The 24,660-nt window shown below is 37.1% G+C and overlaps 1 pseudogene across 1 annotated transcript; it reads right to left on the bottom strand.

The window, feature by feature from the left end:
• Positions 1-1,159: 1,159 nt before the first annotated feature.
• On the bottom strand, positions 1,160-12,736 carry LOC146936428 (uncharacterized; annotated as a pseudogene). The gene is made up of 6 exons (XR_015029971.1): positions 12,191-12,736; positions 11,889-12,159; positions 5,379-6,747; positions 5,225-5,286; positions 1,961-2,095; positions 1,160-1,721 (listed from the first exon to the last, which is right to left on the bottom strand). The product of XR_015029971.1 is annotated as an uncharacterized LOC146936428 (transcript).
• Between the last annotated feature and the right edge of the window lie 11,924 nt (positions 12,737-24,660).

Here is a 24,660-nt window from a genome sequence, read left to right on the forward strand (position 1 = left end):
GTTTATTAATCTCTCTTTTGTTTATGTTTTAGTGATTCTTTTATTTATATATTGATTATTATTTATAGAGATAATTTATGCCTAATTTTACAACAATTACATCTTTTTATTGTGCCCGTAACTTTTCCTTTTATTATATTCAAGCAACATAGAGTTTTGCCCGTATTATTTTTTTTAGTATCTTTCTTACACGAGCGTATTATACAAAAATACACGTTCATTTTACATCACATGTTCAAATTCTTGAATTCGATGGCTTCATAGCCTACTGAAAGTGTTATTTCAATTCATAACTGAGTCGATATGATAGTTTGTTGGAGGGTGGCGTTTAGTTTGGACCAACGGAGGTAATGGTCCATGATGGACAAAATTTTTTCCATCACAGATTAGATCATCTAACTAACTTTATCATGGTCTATTAACACCAAATCTAACCCATTAACTCTATCTTACTCATACTCTTTCTCTTTCTTTCTCAATTCCCTTCCTTCTCTTTCATCAACAAGTGTACAACTTTCCTAATTTCACCTCATTTGTTGACCATAATTTTCTCTCAAACCTTCCCTTTCTTCCTCGTTTTAAAATGGAAAAAGATCGGGAACTCCAATTTGGGAGTGAAAAAAAAAGAGAGGTAGCACACCAACAAAACATGAAGAATTAAACATTTAGATGATCGATTAATCTGATAATGTGAAGTCCAAGAAAATTGCCAATAGTTGAACACAAGAATGAGAAAAGGAAAGGTTGGTGATGGTGTATCAAAGGAGAGAGATACTGGAAGAGTGAGTACTCGTGTGAATGGACTATCATAAAATCTATACATCTTATTTAATCAATGGTTTAAGTTAATGGTTGCAGGCCAAATTAAACGCCACCTAAAATGTAAACAAAAGTAATGGTGGCTTGTTGTAAGTTACTCGATGATAATAAAGGATATTAATGGTTGTGGTAATTAAGTACTCAAACAAAGTAGTTCATTTCAAATGAGAAATGCAGAAACTTTTTTTTTTTTAGGGTGTGCAGGGTTCGAATCCCAGACTCTACATATATTATGCAATGTTCATACCAACTGACTTAAGCTCACGAGGACAGAAATGCAGAAACTACACATGAAATAAACTATATTCAATGATAAAAAGCTCCAACAACAAAAGATAGTCTAATAGCCAAGAGGGGCACTTAAAGCAGCCTTAGTTTCTAATCTGCTGAATGATAGTCTCCAAAATAGCTTCAGAGACTGTCAATTGCTGCTTAAGATCTTCCACACATGTCGATTTAAAGTGTTAATTTTTAAGCGCATATCTTCAACTTCCTTGGTTACACGCTTATGGGAATCCAATAGCTTTTGCAATGCATTTTGAGAGAATTTTAAATCAGGAAACAAAGCGCGCTTTTCAACACGATCCAACCAATCCTTATCAAAACCAAATTTGCGCACATCTTGTAATAACTCAACAAATTCAGATTGGCTTGAACCTAACACATCCAACACACTATCGGTTTGGAGGAATTTCAATAGCTCAACTAGACAGTTGTAGGCATAACCCTTGTATCTATTACTTAGTGAAGCGTCCGTTAAAAGAATTGAAGGATGCTTAACAAGGAAATCAGTCAACAAAGACAAGTTATTAGTAGCTAAATGATTTTGGAGACTAGATTCTCAAGCTCCCTTGTGACAACCAAATAAGAGCTTAAATCTTCATCTATTTGAGAAGGGTCCCCTGAAAGTATAGGAAAAAATAATTATGCGTATTTTTTTATTTTTTTTCACTAAGCGAAGAAAGGACATGCATCAAGGAGAAACACCGACATCCCAACTAGGTTGGTACCCCAATGAACCCCCATCTTATGCCACCAAACTCAAAATTTTGTTTTTTTTATAAAAAAAAAAGGAGAAAAATATGTACAAGAGGGGGGACTATACCAAAACCATCCATTAACGATAAAAAAATAAAAATACCTTCAGAAGGCTTTGAAGGAGACTGAGATGGAATACAAGAGAGTCTTGATTTGGAAACTAATATTTCTTCATCCTTAGGAAACTCATCCTGAATATTTGAGCTTACATTCATGACAGCATCATCATTTAGGGAAGCTGAACAAAGGGTGGGAAAGAAGAGGGTTCAACTTCAAAATGAAAAAGTTAACGAGGTAACTTAAGAAACTAAAACTGATCCAAAGAGTCTTCACCTTGATCAATATTAGTGTTATCTTGCCAGATTTTAACATCAACATCTTGAGTGGTAACATCACCATCTTCCTACAAAATTCATTTAAAAGAATATATTTTTCATGAATTCTTAATATTATAGGATCAACCTTACTATCCTTCAAAAAAAAAAAACTTACTATATATTTTTTCCTAAGTAAGCTTACTTTATTATAGAAAAAGCAAATAGGAGTATAGAAAGCAAAAGAATTCAAATGTCAAAAGAAGTAGACTCCAATTATGTTCTCTTTTCAAAATGACTCTTATAAATGGAATCTCATCGAAATTTAATAATAAAAAAGCTTAAATGCAGTTTTCCCCTCTCTATGTTTTAAAACGTTGCCATTTTCTCCTTCCATAAAAAAATTTATAATTTAACTCCTAACTTTATCCCCTTTTGCAAAAGTGGCCCCAACCCTCAATTCTAACCAAGTCAACGCATATGTGGCAACTGACTTAGCTGAGTCAGATGCCATCTGTGAATTTTTTTAAATAAAAAAAAACGACAACAATACTTGAAGGCTTTGTTAAAGAAAATAAACTCACTTTTGAATGAGGTGATGAAGTTTTTGTCTTGGCATTAGCTGATATGGTTCCTTCTTCAACACTTATCTCGATACCCTACTTAGAAGATTGTAGCATAACATAATTCAATTCCTACATAGAAAAATTTCAAAAAGAATACAAGCAAAATGAGGGAAATGCCTTTTGTTTAGAAGCAGCTAATTGTAGAGGTATCTCATTCTTTGTTGTTTCTGAAATGGTGGACAAAGTTGATGCTACATTTTCAACAAACTCATGCTCTGTCTCTAGTGGTTGTTCAATTTCTTGCTGCATAAAAAATAAAATGTTTGTTTCAAATGAATTGCATTGGTGGCTTTATTCATATGTGGTTAGCTTGAATAAATAGAATAGTATTGACCTGTGAAGAAGTCAACTCGTGTCCTGATGTAGCTTGAACTTCAGTGATTTTCGAACTTGGATATTCATTACGAGTATCGTGACCTTTGGACTCATCATGTACCTGCTCGAATAGCTTCAGAAAATCCTTGCGCAATTCATAACCTATAGCAAAATATTAACATCATTATATATATAGTTGGGTCACTCTTTGACGATTCTAAATTAAGAACTCTACTATTTAAATTCCTTAAAGAGTGTCCTGGGGACACTCGTTAGCATTTCCCTTAAAACTTGTATAGGTCACTCACGAGCTATTATATTTTAGAAATACCTATCACACATACCTCTACTATAGAAGCTTCAATTGTAATCAAATGGTATAATTTATTAGAGATGAAATTTAGAGGAAAATCATCCTTAAATCCTTGGTATGTTTTTTTATGATGTAAATATTACTGCATGATATGTAATTATTTAAAAATATTGGATAGAGTGTGTACCATAGCCAATATTTAAACCATAAATATCATTTTTGAGGTCTGTTGTTGATGCTGAAGCCATAGAGTTTTTGACAATTCTGTATGAAACAATTTTTTACAGCTTGAAATTGAATTCCCTGGGCATGACTGAGGCTTGGTAGATTTTCAAATACTACAAGTTTTAGATTTGGAATCTCCACTTTCTGATGATCATCTTCGCCTACAAATATTTCCTCGAGCTCATCTGCTTCTCTTATCATTAGACCCTGTAGCTCAGGAAGCTCTTTACATATGGAGATTGGAAAGACATATTTCAACTTGCTGCAATTTACTACATCAAGTGATTTTAGCTTTGGAAAGCATGTCTTTGTTATAGACATAAAAATTGAGGAATTTTTATTCTCGAAATCATCTTCAATAATATGCTTCAACTCTTTGCATTCTTCAATTCTCATATCATGCAACTGTGGTAGACACGTTATTGTAGAACTGGAGAAAACACTTTTCAGTTTTTCGCATCGCATGATTTTTAATTTTCCAAGGTTTTGGAGGGAAAATGAATTTTTTGGGACCCACAAAAAGGCGTGTCATCATAGGCAGAACATGCAGCTCGATGCTTTCCAAACCTAAGTTCATTTTCTGTTTATTTACTTCATTGAGACAAAATATACTTTCTACTTTGGAGTTATTGTTTACCACCAGTGTCTCCAAAGCGAGAAAATGATCCACATTCCCACTCAATTTCTACGATAAATGAATGCGAAATAAACACATGCATATAATATGAAAAAATAGAATTAGGGATGTATACCTTGATGATTGTATTGTCCACAGATCTTGTTACCAAATGATGAGTTATAAAATCAGCAAAGGATTTTATATTAAATTGCAGGCATTCTTTGAGTGAAAGATATTTCAAACGTGGAAGTGTTGTGTGATATTGTTTGGGACACAATCCGACTAAACTTGGCAGATTCCAAAGACTGAGATCTTCCAATGCTGGAAGATGAAGATGAATCTTAGTGGGGTTTTGAGGATCACCAGTGTATTGTCCAACTATATATTCCAATTGCACACAATTCAATCTTTTTAATATTGCACATGATATGTAAATGTCTTAAAAGACATTGAGCATGTTTCCATATGTTAAGGCAATATGCATTTGATTTCTGCATTTATGTAATCCAAATCAAAATCAAAGAAATTATGCATTTGAAGAAATTAACTCAATGTCCCAAAGCTTTTAAACTTGTAACACTATTAAATGATACTAAAAATTGGACATTATTGTTTGGTATTCTAGGTACCTTTTGGTATTTAGTGATTTCCTATTATATTAACAGTAACCTTTAACCTTAGGATCTTTAATATGCGACGTACGACACTATAAATATCTAATAAAACAAATCTATCTTAGGTTTCTTTTCCTTTCTTTTTTTATTATAATAAAATGTATCAATAGCATTTAGCTAAAAAAAAGTATCAATAGTTTCTGATTAGAGAAAGTATAAAAAAGGTGAGAGGGTTACCATTAAGTTGTCCTGTGGTTGCTCCTCAGAAACCAATGGGATTTTCGTATTTGTGGTACTACTCAATTTGTTGTGCCCATATTTTTTACCACAACAATATTTACCAGTCCATGAAAAGATATTGCATTTGATAGGGTCTGATTGTGCTGGTAGCTTAGAAGCATATCTAGAAAGAGAAGATGGTCCCTTAATGGATGAAGTCATGATACTATTACATTCTGGGAAAATATCGATCAAATATGTATTTTACCTTATCACAAAGTTTCTATTGTGATGGACTCTGGTGCTGGAAGATCGTGAGGAGAGTGAAACGGAAGTATTAATTCAATTCTTGGACACTTCTTAATACTAAGAACTTCCAGTTTCTGAAACATTGAGCCATGACTTGTGTTATCATTATCATCATCAACAATTATTATGTTTTCAAGAAGATCGCAATCAATTATTTTCAATGTCTCCAACGACACTAGGCTGCTAGCAGTTTGGAGTTGAAATACGAACATCAACATCGGGCATCTTCTCAATGACACGCTCTTTAAACTGAAGAGGTTTATGTTGCAATTGAATAAGCTTTGCAAATGTTTACAATCCCTGATAGACAAATTTTCTAAATTGTTTAGAGAGTCAAAGGAAAAAGGACCGTTGAACAATTCTTCCAAATTTTCTAGGTTCCAAATATCTAGTACAACCAACTTGGAGAAGACTTTCGATACAATATGCTTAGTGTCAATGAGGCACTGTAATTGTGAAATCCAACTCAAATCAAGCTTAACTATATCATTCATACCTTGATCTAATGGAACAATCTCAGGTATGATATTTCTCCATCCTCCCTCCATTCTTCTTAGTCTAAGAACCTCTGCTTCTTGCATACAATACTTGAGTGTTGTTTTGGATAGGAAAACATCATTGGTTACAAAAGTAACGCACTTTGATGATGATTCATCATCTGCACTCCATTTTTCAACGATATGGAACCTTTGCAATTTAGGGAAAGTTATTTCTCGGCAAAATTCATTAAAACTTCTGTTGAAATACAATTCTTCAAGTGATAAGCATCCTTTAACCACTTCAAAAGGATTTTTCCTTGCAATTCAACAACATTCCAGGTTAAACAATCTAAATTTCTCTAGTTTTGAGATTTCATGAGGCAGTTCATCAATTTTACAATCATTCAAATCAAGAGTCTCAAGGCTTTGCAGGTTTCCCAAAATAGAGATGTCAACCAAATCGACATGCGTAAAGAGAAGCGATCGAATATTTTTCAACGACTGAATTGAATGAGGTAATGATAGAGATAGTCTAGAATAATGATCATGGATTAAATGCAAAACTCTAAGGCACGTAATATTTTCAAAAAATGAGTTTGGGACTTCAATTCTCACATCGCGACGATACTTATCCTTATGCACCGTGACAATTAGAATCTCAAGCTTGGAACCATCAAGCTTAAAGGAAAACACATCCTTAAGCTTGCCTTCACATAACAAATATTTAATATTTGCCTCCCTTTCAACCATTGCCTTTTGATTCTTATCACACAACTTCACTGTCTGAATCTCTTTGTTCGCTATCCATTGGGCTGCATCACGAACCAAGTCATGCATTTTCACTCTGCTTTGACCGGCTGTTAGTAGACCTCCTATTAAAAAGGTGTATGTGAGGAATAAGTTTAAAAGCCCAATCAATTAGGCCCAATTGAGGTGGCTAGTTTTGCTTTAAATAGAATAAGAGTGACATTTTACTGTCATCGGTTGTTTTATGGTTTGGGTTTGGTTTGGGAGATTCTAGGCTCTCTAAGTCCTAGAGGTTGATTAATTTCCAGCAGTTACATTTTGTAATCTCCATCAGTTTCCTTTTCTTTAATTATAATAAATATCTCTGGGCTGTTCAACAGAGAACAAGAAATATAGTAACCTCCTCAATATACCCTTCTCATATTCTACCTTATTATTCTATATTCTATCACTGGTATCAGAAAATCGATCCTTTTCCCCCTGTGCATGGTCCAAACACGATCTCAAATGGAAGCAAGATTGGAATTTCTGGAACGAGCATATGAGGATTACAGGGCCACTCGTGATGAGGTAAAAAACTTGCGACAACAACTGGAAGTGCAACAGGCTGAAGCACAACGCAGAGTGGAAGAATTAACGGAAACTGTTAACGGTTTGTCAATACGCCGTGAACAGGGATCGTCGCAGCAGATTCACAATCCAGAGGACAAATGGAGGAAGTTAACAATTCCAATTTTTGAAGGAGACGATGCTTTTGGCTGGACAAGTCGTGTGGAGCGCTACTTTGAATTGCGACATGTAACTGAAGCCGAGAAAATTCAGGCAGCCATGGTAGCTATGGAAGGAAAAGCATTGACGTGGTACCAATGGTGGGAATTTTGCTCTCCTAATCCCACATGGGAAGATTTCAAAGCAGCACTTCTTAAAAGGTTCCAACCTTCTATGCTCCAAACTCCTTATGAATTGTTGTTGAGTTTGAAACAATCAGGGTCCGTAGAGGAGTATCGTGCGCAATTTGAATTGTACGCCGGTCCATTACGTGCTGCAGAACCAGAATATCTCAAGGGGATTTTTCTGAATGGCCTCAAAGAGGCTGTGAAGGCGGAATTAAAATTACACCCGGTCTCTACCTTGCCGGAACTGATGGATTTTGCTCAACGCATTGATGAGAAAAACACTCTATTGAACCCAAGCAATTCTCATGCCCCAAAAACAGGAAGTTTCACGAGGAACTTCCCTTCTAACCGTACAGTAACAGTGGATGCGAATAAGAGTTCATTTGCTAGACCATCCATCACTTCTGCTGCCACCGCTGATGCTAATACAACATCTCAATCAGCACCTTTTCGTGGTCGAGTATTTAAGAAACTGACTGATGCAGAGTTGCAGGACAAGCAAGCTAAGGGTTTGTGTTATCGCTGTGATGAAAAATTCTCACCAGGTCATAGGTGTGCCAACAAGCACTTGCATGTACTCATTTTGGAAGGGGATGAGGACGAGGCTGACACGGCTGACCAGAAATTGGAATCTGAAAGTGATATTAATTCTCTTCAATTATCTATGTTTAGCATGTCTGGTCTTACTTCTAAGAAAACATTCAAATTATGGGGGGATTTGCTGAACCATAAAGTGCTGGTGTTGGTGGATTGTGGGGCTTCGCACAACTTTATTTCCTCGGTTTTGGTACAGAATTTGGACTTGCAGTTTAAACCAAATTCTTCTTTCACAGTTGAGGTGGGTGATGGAAGGAAGATTCCTTGTCTAGGGGTGTGCTCACAGTTGACTATCACTCTTCAGGGATTGCAGGTTCAACAAGATTTTTATGTATTTGATTTGGGTAATGTGGATATTGTACTAGGCATGGAATGGTTAGCTCAACTTGGCGAGGTTCGTGCCAATTTTGGCGATTTAATTCTCAAAGTTCCAACTTCATCGGGTTTTCATGTTTTGCAAGGGGATCCAACTTTGTCAAGAGCACCAGCTTCTCTCAAAACCATGTACAAAGCATTGCAAGCTTCAGGTGACGGTTATTTATTGCAAGTTGAGGCGGTTTCTGCCGTATCTGACCAACACAACACTGTTCCCACATGGTTAACAGCAATTCTGAACGATTTTCAGATTGTTTTTAAGGAAATTCAAGGGCTGCCACCGTCAAGAACGCATGACCATGCCATTGTCTTACAGGAGGGTGCTGCAATCCCAAATTTACGTCCTTACAGGTACCCTCATTACCAAAAGAATGAAATTGAAAGGCTAGTGACGGATATGCTTAAGTCTGGGATTATTCGGCCTAGTGTCAGTCCATTTTCAAGTCCTATCATACTTGTTAAGAAGAAAGATGGGGGTTGGAGATTTTGTGTTGATTATAGAGCTTTGAACAAGATCACTATTCCTAACAAGTTTCCTATTCCGATTATTGATGAGTTATTGGATGAATTGGGAGGAGCAACCGTATTTTCTAAATTGGACCTGAAATCAGGTTATCACCAAATTCGGATGAAGAAGGACGACATTCCGAAAACTGCTTTCCGCACTCACGAGGGTCACTATGAATTTATTGTAATGCCTTTTGGTCTTACTAATGCCCCTTCTACCTTCCAAGCTTTGATGAATGAGGTATTGCGTCCTTATTTACGTAAATTTGCTTTGGTTTTCTTTGATGATATATTGGTGTATAGCAAGGATGTAGAGGACCACAAACACCACCTCAGGGCTGTCTTGGCTTTGCTTAAAGAGCATCAGTTAGTAGCCAACTATAAAAAATGTACATTTGGCCAACATCAATTAGAATACCTTGGTCATATCATTTCAGCTCAAGGCGTTGCTGCTGACCAAAAGAAAGTGGATGCTATGCTTACTTGGCCAAGGCCAAAGGATTTGAAATCACTAAGGGGTTTTCTTGGCTTGACCGGCTATTATCGTAGATTTGTTCGTAATTATGGAAGCATAGCCAAACCTCTTACTCACTTGTTAAAGAAAGACAACTTTCTTTGGAACGAAGAGGCACAAATTTCGTTTGACACTTTGAAGAAGGCCATGGCTGAATTACCGATTTTATCCGTTCCAAACTTTTCAATTCCATTTGTGATTGAGACGGATGCTTCTAACACAGGTTTAGGTGCGGTACTAATGCAGCAAGGCAGGCCAGTCGCTTTTTTGAGCCAACCATTGTCAGAGAGAGCCCAAAGAAAATCGGTCTATGAACGAGAATTGATGGCCATTGTGTTTGCAGTTCAAAAGTGGAGACATTACTTGATGGGCAACCATTTCATCATCCACACTGACCAGAAAAGTCTGAAATTTCTGCAAGATCAACGTGTCTTGGGTGCAGATCAGTTCAAGTGGACTTCTAAATTGATGGGATTAGATTTTGAGATCATTTATAAGCCTGGCAGTGACAACCGAGCTGCAGATGCTCTCTCTCGTCGCATGACGTATGCAGCTATTTCTATGATTCATTTTGCTGATTATGAAGAATGGGAGGCCGAGGTGATGCATGACAATAAATTACAGGCCATTATTCATGATCTGATTGCAGATGGTGCCAGTCATCCCAATTACTCTTTTCAGAATAGGAAGCTATTTTACAAAGGGAAATTGGTATTGCCTCGCAACTCTTCCAAGATTCAAACTCTTTTACAAGAATATCATTCTTCCCCAATTGGTGGTCATTCCGGATTCTTTCGAACATACAAAAAATTGGGAGCTTTGGTGTACTGGGAGGGCATGAAAAAGGATATTCGGCAGTTTATGGCCTCCTGTGAAATCTGTCAACAAAATAAATATCAAACTTTGTCTCCGGCAGGTCTGTTGCAACCTCTTCCCATTCCTACTCATGTTTGGAAGGACATTTCTATGGATTTTATCGAGGGGTTACCACGGAGTCACGGTAAAGACACTATCTTCGTAGTGGTGGACAGATTTACAAAGTATGCTCATTTCATACCTCTCAGCCATCCATTTACAGCCAAATCAGTTGCTGAAGTCTTTGTTCAAGAAGTTGTACGTTTGCATGGATTCCCTGCCACTATTGTTTCTGACCGTGACAAACTCTTCCTCAGTCATTTTTGGACTGAGTTATTCAAATTAGCAGGAACCAAACTCAAGTTCAGTACAGCTTATCATCCTCAAACCGATGGTCAGACAGAGGTGACTAATCGGTGTTTAGAAACTTACCTCAGATGCCTAACCGGTGCCAAACCTACATTATGGGTTAAATGGTTAGGGTGGGCTGAATTCTGGTTCAACTCAAATTACAACAGCTCCACAAGAACTACTCCCTTCAAAGCTTTGTATGGTCGGGACCCTCCTCATTTGATTAAAGGTACAACTATTCCTTCATCTGTGGATGAGGTTAATAGGATAACTGAGGAAAGAGACACCATTCTTCATGACCTTCGTTCTAATTTGCTGAAAGCTCAAGATCAGATGCGCACCCAAGCAAATAAACACAGGCGTGAGGTTTCCTACGTTGTTGGTGATTGGGTTTATCTCAAACTTCAGCCATACAGACTCAAATCTTTGGCTAAGCGAATTAATGAGAAGTTGAGTCCTCGTTTCTACGGTCCTTATAAAATTATCAAGATTATTGGACAGGTTGCTTATCAATTGGATCTCCCTCCGGAAGCTAGAATTCATCCTGTTTTTCATGTATCTTTGTTGAAGAAAGCTATAACTCCAACTGTTAATCCTCAACCTTTACCGCCTATGCTTTCAGAGGACTTGGAGCTGAACGTGGAACCAGATTTTCTCAAAGATGTGCGCACTACTGCTGGCGGCCAAGTAGAAGTACTCATCAGCTGGAAGGACTTACCAGACTTTGAGGCATCTTGGGAGTCTTATGATGTTATTAATAATCAGTTTCCACTCTTTCACCTTGAGGACAAGGTGAAACTTTTGGGGGGGAGTATTGTTAGTAGACCTCCTATTAAAAAGGTGTATGTGAGGAATAAGTTTAAAAGCCCAATCAATTAGGCCCAATTGAGGTGGCTAGTTTTGCTTTAAATAGAATAAGAGTGACATTTTACTGTCATCGGTTGTTTTATGGTTTGGGTTTGGTTTGGGAGATTCTAGGCTCTCTAAGTCCTAGAGGTTGATTAATTTCCAGCAGTTACATTTTGTAATCTCCATCAGTTTCCTTTTCTTTAATTATAATAAATATCTCTGGGCTGTTCAACAGAGAACAAGAAATATAGTAACCTCCTCAATATACCCTTCTCATATTCTACCTTATTATTCTATATTCTATCACCGGCCTCCAACAACAAACAAGAATCTAGGAGTTTATTTTTGGATATTACAACTTGACTTCGAGGATCTTCGTAGCTGACATAATCTTCCCCAAAAAGACCTCCTCCGATGCCAAGTCTGGTTAACCTTTCGGTAGGAATTTTTTCATCTTCTCGAAATACAGAACACAAGAAAAATAGTTTCTTGGCCTTCTCATTCTTCATATTATCATAGCTAACTTGCAAGCGTTTATAAATTTTAACAAGTTCATCATCAACACCGTGCATGGGTTTCCAATTAGGCAGTTTGATTGGTAAGTTTGGCCATTGTAGTTTTTCCTGTGCCCCCCATCCCTTGCAATCCGATTATAAAATTGTTGTCATATTTCAGAGCATCTAAAAGCTCTTTGTATTTGGATTCCCTACTTTTAAAAGGAATATAGTGTTGGGATGAATAACGTTCAACATCTGGAAGACGAGCAGGGAGTTCAATTGAAAGTTGCTTTCCAGTTTCAATCAATCTTTTAATTTGCTCCTTCTTATTTGTCAGTTCCTTTCCCCTTCTATATCGCCATATGATATGGGGACAAAATCCAAAAAGACATTTTTGTTTTGTTTTGGTGTCTTCTTGAATGAGCTTATCAGCTTCTTTTTCCCAAAAAAGAGCATTAGCTTGAACATCCGCTCCTCTTCTTGTTGCCACATCTACACGTTGCTTAACAGTTGTGCTTTCTATTTCCAATCTAGCTCTTTCTTCTTCAAAATCATTAGCAATGCATGTGAAGCAACATATATAACTTGACTCTGCGATTGCCCCATTTATCAATTTCTCCACATAAGGCTTCGCCAAATCAGTCAGAAAACTAGCCATCCAAATAAATTTCAATAGATCGAAGTTAAACATATATATATATATATATATATATATATATATATATGTGTGTGTGTGTGTGTGTGTGTGTGTGTGTCTGTGTGTGTGTGTGTGTGTTGTAAATATCATTCATGTTCTTGTTGTGTAGGAAGATTTTCTTCATTCAGGATCTGTTAATTTGAAAAATGATACTTGATGACACACTTTTCATCAAAGAAATTTTTTTAGCTTGTTCAAACAAATATTTGAGAAAGTTCAAATGGGAGTCCATCCAATATTAAAGTTTAAGATCCTTTAAGCCAATCTCTAAACAATAAACAAGTTATGAAAAAATGATCATGTAGAAAGGTAGAGTGGAGACCCAAATTCGAAATCATATACCAATAGAAAATCTGAGAAGTAACTTAAGTCAGTATCAATCTACTGTTATTTCCCATTTTTCAATACTTGGAAGCAGGCTTCAAGGTTTAAGCTTTAGTTTGAGTAAAATTAATATGTTAAATTCTATCCTTATATACCAGAGTTGGTTTCTCTAAAAAATAATACAAAAGCACATAATACTCTTAAGAAATCTAAAACTTGGTCCCTGTAAACAATTAACTAATATCGACTGAAAATTGTTAAAGTATGAAATGTTGAAGCCGTATGAACTATTCATTGAAACTCTGTTGTAGAAATATACCATGGAGACTTAATTTTAAAAAATCTACTCTGTCTTAATAAGGGTTTAATATTGGAAACTGAATCGTAGTAGTCACGGAGGTAGGCACAATTGGCCGAACTGCGTTAACAAATATCGTGTGTTCATTGTCTTTCTCTCTTCGTTCTCTTATTTAATCTTTTGTTACGAGTTGTTTTTCTAACAATATATGAATGAATGATCAAGCAAAACTTGAACAAATCCGACTATTTTACCAACAAAAGTTTGACCTTGTAACCTTAAGGAACACAAGGTATATATTTATATCCAAATTGAAAATACAATATTTTCAAAAACAAAATTCAGTTATGGCTTTTCCTTGGTGGACCAACACATCGCAACATAAATAATTTTAATAGTTCTATTGGAAGCCCATGAAATATATGTGTGGTTGTAAACCAAAAAAAGAAATATATCTTAAGCTTTTTTTCATTTTTCTACACACCTGACTGTATATGTGTAGAATGATCATGAATTCAATGAAGGAATAATATACCTCATCTGACACCTATAAATTTATCATTTCAATATTTATATTTATTTATTTTTACAAAAATAAACAATATTTATTTATAATAAAAACTAAAAAATCAAAGAATACTGATGACATGCTGTCATTACGTAATTTTTAGGACTTATTTTGACATTTTGATAGAGTTCTAAGCAATATAAAGTGTCCAGGAGCAGTTAAAAGCAACAAAATTTGAAGAACTGGAATCAGCTAATCGTACTGCGATTTCACCATCGCAATACGATTTCTTGAAGTCAGAGAGCATGTTTTTGAAGGAGCTGGATCGTAATACGATCCAACCTATCGTGATACGATTTTAAGAAGGAGCTGAAAGTAAATTAGGGTTTAATGAAGTCATCATAGTACGATTTACTAATCGTGGTACGATTGTGGGCGATCCAGAATTGCCTATTTAAGCTGTAGTTAGTCTCAAACAAAGAAAGCCATCAGCTCTTGAGGAAACTATGATGAACTTTATGAAGATGACTCAAGGCAACTTTGAGGAGATGAAGAAAAGTCAAGAAGCTGAAAGAAAGAACAATGAAGCTTCCAGAAAGATGCTTGAAACTCAATTGGGGCAATTAGCTAAGCAATTGGCTGAACAAAACAAAGGCGGATTCTCAGGTAACACTAAAGACAACCCTAAGAATGAGTCTTGTAATGCTATTGAATTGAGGAGCAAAAAGGTTTTGACACCTTTAGTTCCAAAAGCTCCAAAGAAGGTGGATGATGTAGTAGTTGAGGAGGAAGAATATGATGTAGTAGTTGAAAAGAATAATGAGGGTGTAGTTGAAAAAGAAAATGATCATGAAGTAGTTGAAAATGAAAGGAAGAAAAAAATAGAGGGGGAAAAAAGTGAGAAGTTAATTGATGAGGATTCAATCTTGAGGAAGTCGAAGAGTCAAATCTTGAAAGATGGAGATAAACCACAAGTTGTTCCATCATATGTGAAGCTTCCATACCCTCACTTAGCCAAGAAGAAAGAAAAGGATGAAGGTCAATTCAAGAAGTTCATGCAACTTTTCTCACAACTTCAGGTGAATATTCCTTTCAGTGAAGCTCTTGATCAAATGTCGTTATATGCTAAGTTCATGAAAGACTTGTTGACTAAAAGAAGAAAGCTTAAGGATGATGAGAACATACCACTTTCAGAGAATTGTAGTGCTATTCTCCAAAAGAAGTTGCCACCTAAGCTGAAGGATTCTGGTGCTTTTACTATCCCTTGTTCCATTGGACCGGTAGACATTGGTAGAGCTTTATGTGACTTGGGAGCAAGTATCAACTTGATGCCTCTTTTAATGATGAAGAAGCTTAAGTGTGGGGAGCCAAAACCAACAAGAATGACCATTACTTTAGCTGATCGGCCAATCTCTTATCCTTTCGGTGTGCTTGAAGATGTGCTAGTCAAGGTTAATGACTTGGTGTTTCCAGCAGATTTTGTAATCTTGGATATGACTGAAGATGAAGAAATGACACTCATTCTAGGAAGACCTTTCCATGCAACTGGACGTGCTTTGATTGATATTGAGAAAGGAGAGCTAATGTTGAGATTTCATAAGGAGCAAGTCGTGTTTAATATATTTGAGGCCATGAAGCACAAAGATGAAAATCCCAAGTGTTACCGGATTGACATTGTTGAAGAAATAGTTGAAGATGACTCTTGTGAACATCAACCAACACAACCTCTTGAACGTGCAATTGTGAATTCTATAGCAAGTTGTGATGATGTTGAAGATCTTGAAGTAAGTGATTGTGTCAAGCAACTAGAAGCAAGCAAGCAAGAGTTGGGACCGGTGAAAATAGAAGAATTAATGGGTAAGTACTCTATGGATGCTCCTATTTTGAGTGGAGAAGGAGAGAAAAATCCAGAATTAAAAGAACTCCCTTCTCACTTGAAGTATGTTTTCCTCACCAAAGATGCCTTTAAACCAGTAATCATCAGCAATACCTTGACACCTTTGGAAGAAGAAAAATTAATGAGGGTGTTAAGGGACAATCAAGGAGTTTTGGGGTGGAACATTTCTGATTTGAAGGGTATTAGTCCAGCTTATTGCATGCACAAAATACACATGGAGGCTGAATACAAACCGGTGGTTCAACCTCAAAGGAGACTTAACCCAACAATGAAGGAAGTGGTGAAGAAAGAGGTGTTGAAGTTACTAGATGCAGGTATGATCTACCCTATCTCAGATAGCTCATGGGTATGTCCAGTTCACGTGGTACCTAAGAAAGGAGGAATGACGGTGGGGGCTAATGAAAAAAATGAATTGATACCCACCCGTACTGTCACTGGTTAGAGAATGTGTATAGACTACCGAAGGTTGAATACCGCAACAAGAAAGGACCACTTCCCATTACCATTCATGGATCAAATGATTGAGAGATTGGTTGGCCAAGCCTTTTATTGCTTCTTGGATGGGTATTCGGGGTATAATCAAATAGCAGTGGCTCCGGAAGATCAAGAAAAGACTGCCTTCACTTGTCCATTTGGTGTGTTTTCTTATCGAAGGATGCCCTCTGGGCTGTGTAATGCGCCGGCGACCTTTCAAAGGTGTATGCTCTCCATCTTCTCTGATATGATAGAGAAGAACATTGAGGTATTAATGGATGACTTTTCTGTTTTTGGTAAGTCTTTTGATCAATGCTTGTTCCATTTAAATGATGTACTTAAATGATGCACCGAAACTAACCTTGTTTTGAATTGGGAAAAATGTCATTTTATGGTAACTGAAGGTATAGTTTTGGGGCATAAAATAAGTGCTAAAGGTATTGAGGTGGACCAAGCTAAAATAGAGGTTATAGGGAAACTTCCTCCACCTGTTAATGTTAAAGGAGTAAGGAGTTTCTTGGGGCATGCCGGTTTCTATCGGCGTTTCATAAAAGACTTTTCCAAAATTTCCAAACCCCTCTGTAACCTCTTGATCAAAGAAAATGAGTTTAATTTTGATTCTGAATGTCTAAATGTTTTTTCTTTGATTAAAAACAAGTTGGTGACTGCACCAATAATCATTGCACCCGACTGGGAATTACCTTTTGAACTTATGTGTGATGCAAGTGATTATGCTGTTGGTGCAGTCCTATGCCAACGCAAGAACAAATTTTTTCATGCAATTTACTATGCAAGCAAGGTTTTAAATGAAAATCAAGTTAACTATTCCACAACTGAAAAGGAATTGCTTGCGGTAATCTTTGCATTGGAAAAATTTCGTTCTTATCTAATAGGCTCCAAAGTCATTGTTTTTACAGATCATGCAGCTCTTAAATATCTCTTAACTAAAGGGGATTCAAAGCCTCAACTGTTGAGGTGGATCCTATTATTACAAGAATTTGATCTTGAGATTCGTGACAAGAAGGGAGTCGAGAATGTGGTAGCTGATCACCTCTCAAGGCTGGAGAATGATGAGGTTACAAAAAAGGAGAAGGCCATCAAGGCCGAGTTCCCCGATGAACAGCTGTTTGCTATTGGAGAAAGGCCCTGGTTTGCTGACATGGCAAACTTTAAGGCCGGTAACATAGTTCCTGATGATATGACCTATCCTCAGAGGAAAAAGTTCTTCAAAGATGCAAACCACTACTTGTGGGATGGTTTCACCTAATGGAAACCCCTTGAGCCAACCTAGTGTGGACACAAGAGACATGGCACCTTAACTTTAAAGTCTTGGTCTATAAATGCATGAGTAATAAATCTATGCTAGCTATCTCTTTTACCTTGGATGCCTATACGATCCGACTAGAGGTAAACTATATGCTTGCTTAACTTGCTATGTGAAGAGATGTCTAGTCAATTCACGTCTGGCCATACTCGTATGGCACTCTAGTTTCTATACGAAGAGAATACTCTATAACACTTCGTATCTAATCAAGCATACTACTCATGCCTAGCATTCTATTCTTTACTATCTATTCTAGTTCTTGACAAGCTATGTCAAGGCTCTACTTTCATCCCATGCCTAGTTCTTTGCTACCCGAGTAATTCGGGTATTCTCTCTTGAATCATTCTTGCCACTCATGTTAAGATTGCCATGATTTTCTTTTCAAGAATCGTTTGATGTTGTGTGCATTGCCTAGATGTTGTTTTGGGGTTATAAAGTTATAAAACGTTGAAAGAAAGGCTATGGAATGCACCACCGACCCGACAATGAGCCAACAAGCCAAAAGCTAGCTGGCCAAACCAGAGGGATGCGCTAATAGCGCCCCTGGAGTGTAGCTCATCCTGATGAATTTCGCTATTAGCGTAGATTTCGCTAATAGCGTAGTTCTTCGGGTCTGTGGTACCAAATTTCCAATTTTTGACCCAAAACTCATTCTAATGGTTCCTGCAATGCACCAAAACATCCAGCAACATATATATGCATTATAAAACATCATTCATGGCAATATTAACATGTACAATACTAGATCAAGGCTAAGGTATAAAATTCTCATTTCTCTAATCTTAACTAAAAATCATGTTTTGCTTGCAATTAAACACATAATCCCAATGGTGGGTTCTATCTAAGTGTAACATCCCAGACTGCTTACAGGATTGCCGACTAACCCCACAAACCAACACGAGTCTTTTCAGCATGCTTTGTCCTCACTCACATGCTTACCGGGAAACTTCCCGGTAGGTCACCCATCCTAGTACTACTCCAAGCCAAGCACGCTTAACTGTGGAGTTCCTATGGATTGAGCTCCCGAAAAGAAGATGCATCTTGTTGATATGGGTAGTACCTAACAATTCTTATAAGCCTTCCTTCAACCATGTAGTCCCATACCTACACGGCCTCCGGATCCCTCTCATTCCGATGTGATTCGGTTCCTCCTATCAACGTGGGGTCATCCTGTAACAGCCCGGTGGTCCGACTCATCCAGTTTAAGTGCGGGGCAGGCCTAGCTCCGCCACTGTTACTGGGCCACGTTGTGGGTGTTACATGCCCACCAGCTTCTGCCTGGTTTGTCCCCGAACCACACCGTACTAGGAGAGGTCTGCTCTGATACCAAATGTAACACCCATACTAGACGTATCTAGAAAGTCTAGCATGTGTATTAGTTTAGTACTGGATACATTAAAAATTTACAACAATACAACTACGAATGAATATACACAGTCAGATTCATTCATAAGTTAGCGTTTAACAAACAAGCATTATCTGAGTTCATTTTACGGAAAGCCCTGAGTGGAGTAACCCCGAGCGCAATCCCTATCTATCCGATGGAAACCTATCTAAGGTATAACCAACGGAACTCCTGCAGTGACGTGCGGGATCCTTACGGCTAACCCCGTTTCTCCTAATGGAAACCCCTTGAACCAACCTAGTGTGGACACAAGAGACACGACCACTACATCTTGCTTACTAAGTGACATGCGGGTTCCTTACGGCTAACCCCGTTTCACCTAATGGAAACCCCTTGAGCCAACCTAGTGTGGACACAAGAGACATGGCACTTTTAACTTAAAAGTCTTGGTCTATATATATGCATGAGTATTAAATCTACAAATGCTATCTCTTTTACCTCGGATGCCTATACGATCCGACTAGAGGTAAACTATATGCTTGCTTAACTTGCTATGTGAAGAGATATCTAATCAATTCACGTCTAGCCACACTCGTATGGCACTCTAGTTTCTATACGAAGAGAATACTCTATATCACTTCGCATCTATTCAACATACTACTCATGTCTAGCATTCTACTCTTTACTAACTATTCTAGTTCTTGACAAGCTATGTCAAGGCTCTACTTTCATCCCATGCCTAGTTCTTTGCTACCCGAGTAATTCGGCTAATCTCTCTTGAATCACTCTTGCCATTCATGTTAAGGTTGCCAAGATTTTCATTTCAAGAATCGTTTGATGTTATGTGCATTGCCTAGATGTTGTTTTGGGGTTATAAAGTTATTATACGTTGAAAGAAAAGCATCGGAACGCACCACCGACCCCACACTGAGCCAACAGACAAAAAGCATCTTTAATAAGAGTGACGTTGGTTATACCTTAGATAGGTTTCCATCGGATAGATAGGGATTGCGCTCGGGGTTACTCCACTCGGGGCTTTCCGTAAAATGAACTCAGATAATGCTTGTTTGTTAAATGCTAACTTATGAATGAATCTGACTGTGCATATTCATTAGACATATTTATGTTATGTTATAGAGCCATAGACGTAGATCGTCAAAACTAGTATGATAGCAAGATAAGATACGTTGTTAGAAACATCGTATTTTGCATTAGAGCAAATAGAGAAAGATATGCCGATGACGATCTTAGGTTTCCCCTAATCGTCCGGTTTAGAACCGTGTCATGATTATGTTAGAATTAGGCCTCGATACGTAGAACGTATTCTTGGCATTGCGGTTTTAGATTCCCCTTGACCGCCATGACACGTATAGAAGTGAAGCCTATAACAAGTGAGATAAGACTATGACGGCCCTAGTATGCACGACCGTCTAAGTATGCGAGTCCCCACACACGTATAATCAACCGTCAGGTTGTATTTTAGACACGTGGTGACCGTAGATTTCCCCTGAGGTTGCCTATAGCCTAGGATTTAGGGGAACTCACTGAGACATTATGTCTCATCCCAATCCTTATTTGTTTCAGATAAACAGGTTTGATTAGCAAGCTAGTAGCCGAATGGATGATGCGACAAGTGTTCGTTCGTACCGCTGCAGGACGATGTGGATATTCAAGGATGCATCTATTATACTTTAGAAAGTTGAGTTGTATTGTTATGTACGAAAGCATTTGGTTGTATATATATATTCATTTGTAGTTGTATTGTTGTAAATTTTTAATGTATCCAGTATTAAAATAATACACATGCTAGACTTTCTAGATACGTCTAGTATGGGTGTTACAGTAGGTACTGACGGTTTGATTAGACGTTGTGTTGCAGGTGAGGAAGCACATAGTATCATGTGGCACTGCCATAGTTCAGCTTATGGAGGCCACCATAGTGGAGAAAGAACAGCTGCAAAAGTCTTACAAAGTGGATTCTGGTGGCCCACCCTTTTCAAGGATTGCCACGACTTTGTCACAAGATGTGACAGATGCCAAAGGACAGGTAACATATCAAAGAGGAATGAAATGCCCCTAAAAGGAATCATAGAAGTTGAACCATTTGACTGTTGGGGTATTGATTTTATGGGACCATTCCCTTCCTCTTACTCTTATCTCCATATTCTAGTATGTGTAGATTATGTCACAAAGTGGGTTGAAGCGATACCTTGTGTTGCTAATGATGCCAAAACGGTTGTCAACTTCCTTCAAAAGAATATTTTCACTAGGTTTGGAACCCCTAGAGTATTGATTAGTGATGGGGGAAGCATTTTTGCAATAATTTTCTTGAAAATGTGCTAAAAATGTATAATATTAAGCACAAAGTTGCAACCCCCTATCACCCACAAACCAGTGGTCAAGTAGACGTTTCAAACCGACAGCTGAAACAGATTCTAGAGAAAACAGTTGCGTCAAATAGGAAAGATTGGTCTAGGAAATTAGATGACGCACTGTGGGCGTATAGGACAGCCTTTAAGACTCATCTTGGGTTTTCACCCTATCAGTTAGTCTATGGGAAGGCATGTCATCTTCCAGACGAGCTAGAACATAAAGCTTATTGGGCCATTAAGGCCTTAAATTTTGATCAAGTAGCCGCTGGTAAGAAAAGACTTTTGAAACTTAATGAACTTGAGGAGATGAGGCTTAGAGCATATGAAAATGCGCTCATCTATAAAGCCAGGACAAAAAGGTATCATGACAAAAACTTAGTGTCTAGGGATATTAATTGTGGACAACTAGTTTTGTTGTATAATTCCAGGTTGAAGCTGTTTCCTGGGAAGCTCAAGTCAAAATGGTCTGGACCATTCCTGGTCAAAAGTGTGTCACCATATGGAGCTGTTGAACTAGTAACACCTGAAGGAGATCGAAGTTTCAAAGTGAATGGACAAAGAGTTAAGCCATACCTAGGTGGCGACCTACCAAAAGGAAGGGTAGGACTATTCTAAAGGACCTCTAAGGATCCTTAGCAGTCAAGCTAGTGACGATAAAGAAGCGCTGAGTGGGAGGCAACCCACTAGATTTACTTTGTTTTTGTTTTATTCTGTTTTTATTTTCCCCTCAATGTCAAAAGTCCGTGAACAACTTATTTCCCCATTTGTGATAAATTTGCACTTGTTTATTATTGACGAATTTGTTTGTTAGTTGACTCTTTATAGTTTAGTAACAAATGTTTGATCAAAGTGATATTCCAAAAGTTCAAAAGGAGGAGTGACTTGGTATTTCAAAGGCGAAGTGTACGGCAGTAAAGATAGGTAGTCACAACTCCCAGAAATCTCAGCCATAAGGTTCATTGCCAAATTTTGTTTTTCAATTTACATATATTAGATTATTTCATGCATCTACATTTCTAGAACTTGCGATTTTTCTCTATTGTTGATTGATCTTTGTCATTAGCACACTGAGGCAAAAATGCTTGGTCCTGTGAGCCTTTTGAAGCCTACCCTGATTTTAATTGTTAAATTTATCCTTTTCTTAGCCAATTTGATCCGGTAGGATTAGAACTTTTTGTTCGGTGACAAACTACATTACAAACTTAGAGACTTTTAGGACTTGTCCCTCATTGTTTTTTCTGAGTTAGGCATTGTAGAATGTTGCTAAAGATTAAGTTTGGGGTTGCTATTGGAATTTGCAACCAATTAAGTTTGGGATGGGGGTACTAGAGAATAAGAGAACAAAGAATGAAGAATGAACTTTATCAATGAAAAATATACACAAAAATGGTGTATGAAAAAAAAATGAAAATGAATGATGAAAAGAAAGGGACAAAACATTGAAAATCCGAGTAACTTCAAACTCGATTGTCCCTAATGTTAAAAATATTCTCTAGTACCTTTACAAGAATTGTTGTTCCATAAGGTGAATGAATGAAGGATTGAATGATGTGCTTTAACTTCCGTAGGAATGCCTAACTCAAATTTTGTGTAGCCTACTTATCCAAATATTATCCCACCTTCACCTAAGCCCCGTTATAACCCTTAGAGTCCGTTTGATGGTCAGGATAGGATAGCGGCAGGATATGATATAAAGCTGGATAGAGATAGGATATGATAAGGACATGATAAACATTAATCCTATCATGTGTTTGATGCGCACATGATAACAAACAAGATATCATTGTAATTAAATGAAAAATTGCTCTCATAATTAATTAAATATTGTAAAAATGGCATGTTATTAATTGTAATAGAAAATACATGCTATCATTTATTTTAAAAATGACAATATTTTAAAAATGGAAGAATATCAAGATAATAAATTAGGAATGATCTTCTAATCCCATCAGGATAATTTCTAACCCACCCTATACTCAGGATAGAAATTACAAAGGAAAGTCAGGATAGGATAGGAAAATGGTTTATTTTATCCTATCCCATTGGTGCATCAAACATGAGATTTCAGCCGGATATGATTAATGTATCATATCCTGTCTCCCTATCCTGACCAACAAACGCACCCTTAAAGACCTCAAAGTGTGCATTGACATTGATTTTGATTGACGTTTAGAAACTTTTCAAGCGTATGGCAATATGTAGATTACATGTCGACTGTGAACCCTATTAGAATTGTTGCGTGGAGTTGTGAATTGGTGGATGCGAACAAGTCAAACTAGCTCATCTTTAGCTAGTAAGGTGATTGAACTTTTTGGGTACTATTACTTGATCAGGTATTTGTTATTTTACTGTCGACTGTCAATTTTGCAAATGAATTCCTTGAGGACAAGGAATGGTTTAAGTTTGGGGTTGTGATGACATGCTGTCATTACGTAATTTTTAGGACTTATTTTGACATTTTGGAGAGTTCTAAGCAATATAAAGTGTCCAGGAGCAGTTAAAAGCAACAAAATTTGAAGAACTGGAATCAGCCAATCGTACTGCGATTTCACCATCGCACTACGATTTCTTGAAGTCAGAGAGCATGTTTTTGAAGGAGCTGGATCGTAATACGATCCAACCTATCGTGATACGATTTTAAGAAGGAGCTGAAAGTAAATTAGGGTTTAATGAAGTCATCGTAGTACGATTTACTAATCGTGGTACGATTGTGGGCGATCCAGAATTGCCAATTTAAGCTGTAGTCAGTCTCAAACAAAGGGGATTACGATTTTGGAAAGCTAAAGTGCGATTTTGACACCCAGAAGGCTGCAGCGGAGAGGATTTCATCATCTCTAACCCAGTTTATGTATGTTTTAATTCTTTCATTGATTATGCTATTTGTAATCTCAATTATGAGTAGCTAAATCTCTTAGAGATTAGGTCAGAGATGAATCTATGTAACCCTAATTGATCATATGTTGCTGTGAAACTCTATTATCTATTAATGAATTTCTAGTTTTTATTCAATTCAATTGTTCTTAATGCTTTTTATATCCTGATCAAATATAAACATGATTTTGTGAGAACGAATGACTACTGATCATAGCTTTCGACTTAGACCTAATTGAATTGTTCTAATAAACATGGTTAGTCTAGGAATGGATAATCGTTTGTTCGTGATATTAGGTTAACGTTCATAAAACCTTCAAAGATTATTAGATCACCTAAGGAATTAGGGGTTGTAGTTTAAGAAGAGGGTCGTAACTCAAGGGATTGATTAGGGCTAATTTGTTAACCATCGTGAAACTAGAGAATCATTAGTAATAATAGGTACAGTAACCAATTAGGGGAAACATAGAGG

This window comes from Medicago sativa, chromosome 3 (genome assembly GCF_051527215.1).
Source record: "Medicago sativa cultivar Bolivia chromosome 3, Bolivia_mono, whole genome shotgun sequence".
In the NCBI taxonomy this organism is placed as follows: Eukaryota; Viridiplantae; Streptophyta; class Magnoliopsida; order Fabales; family Fabaceae; genus Medicago; species Medicago sativa.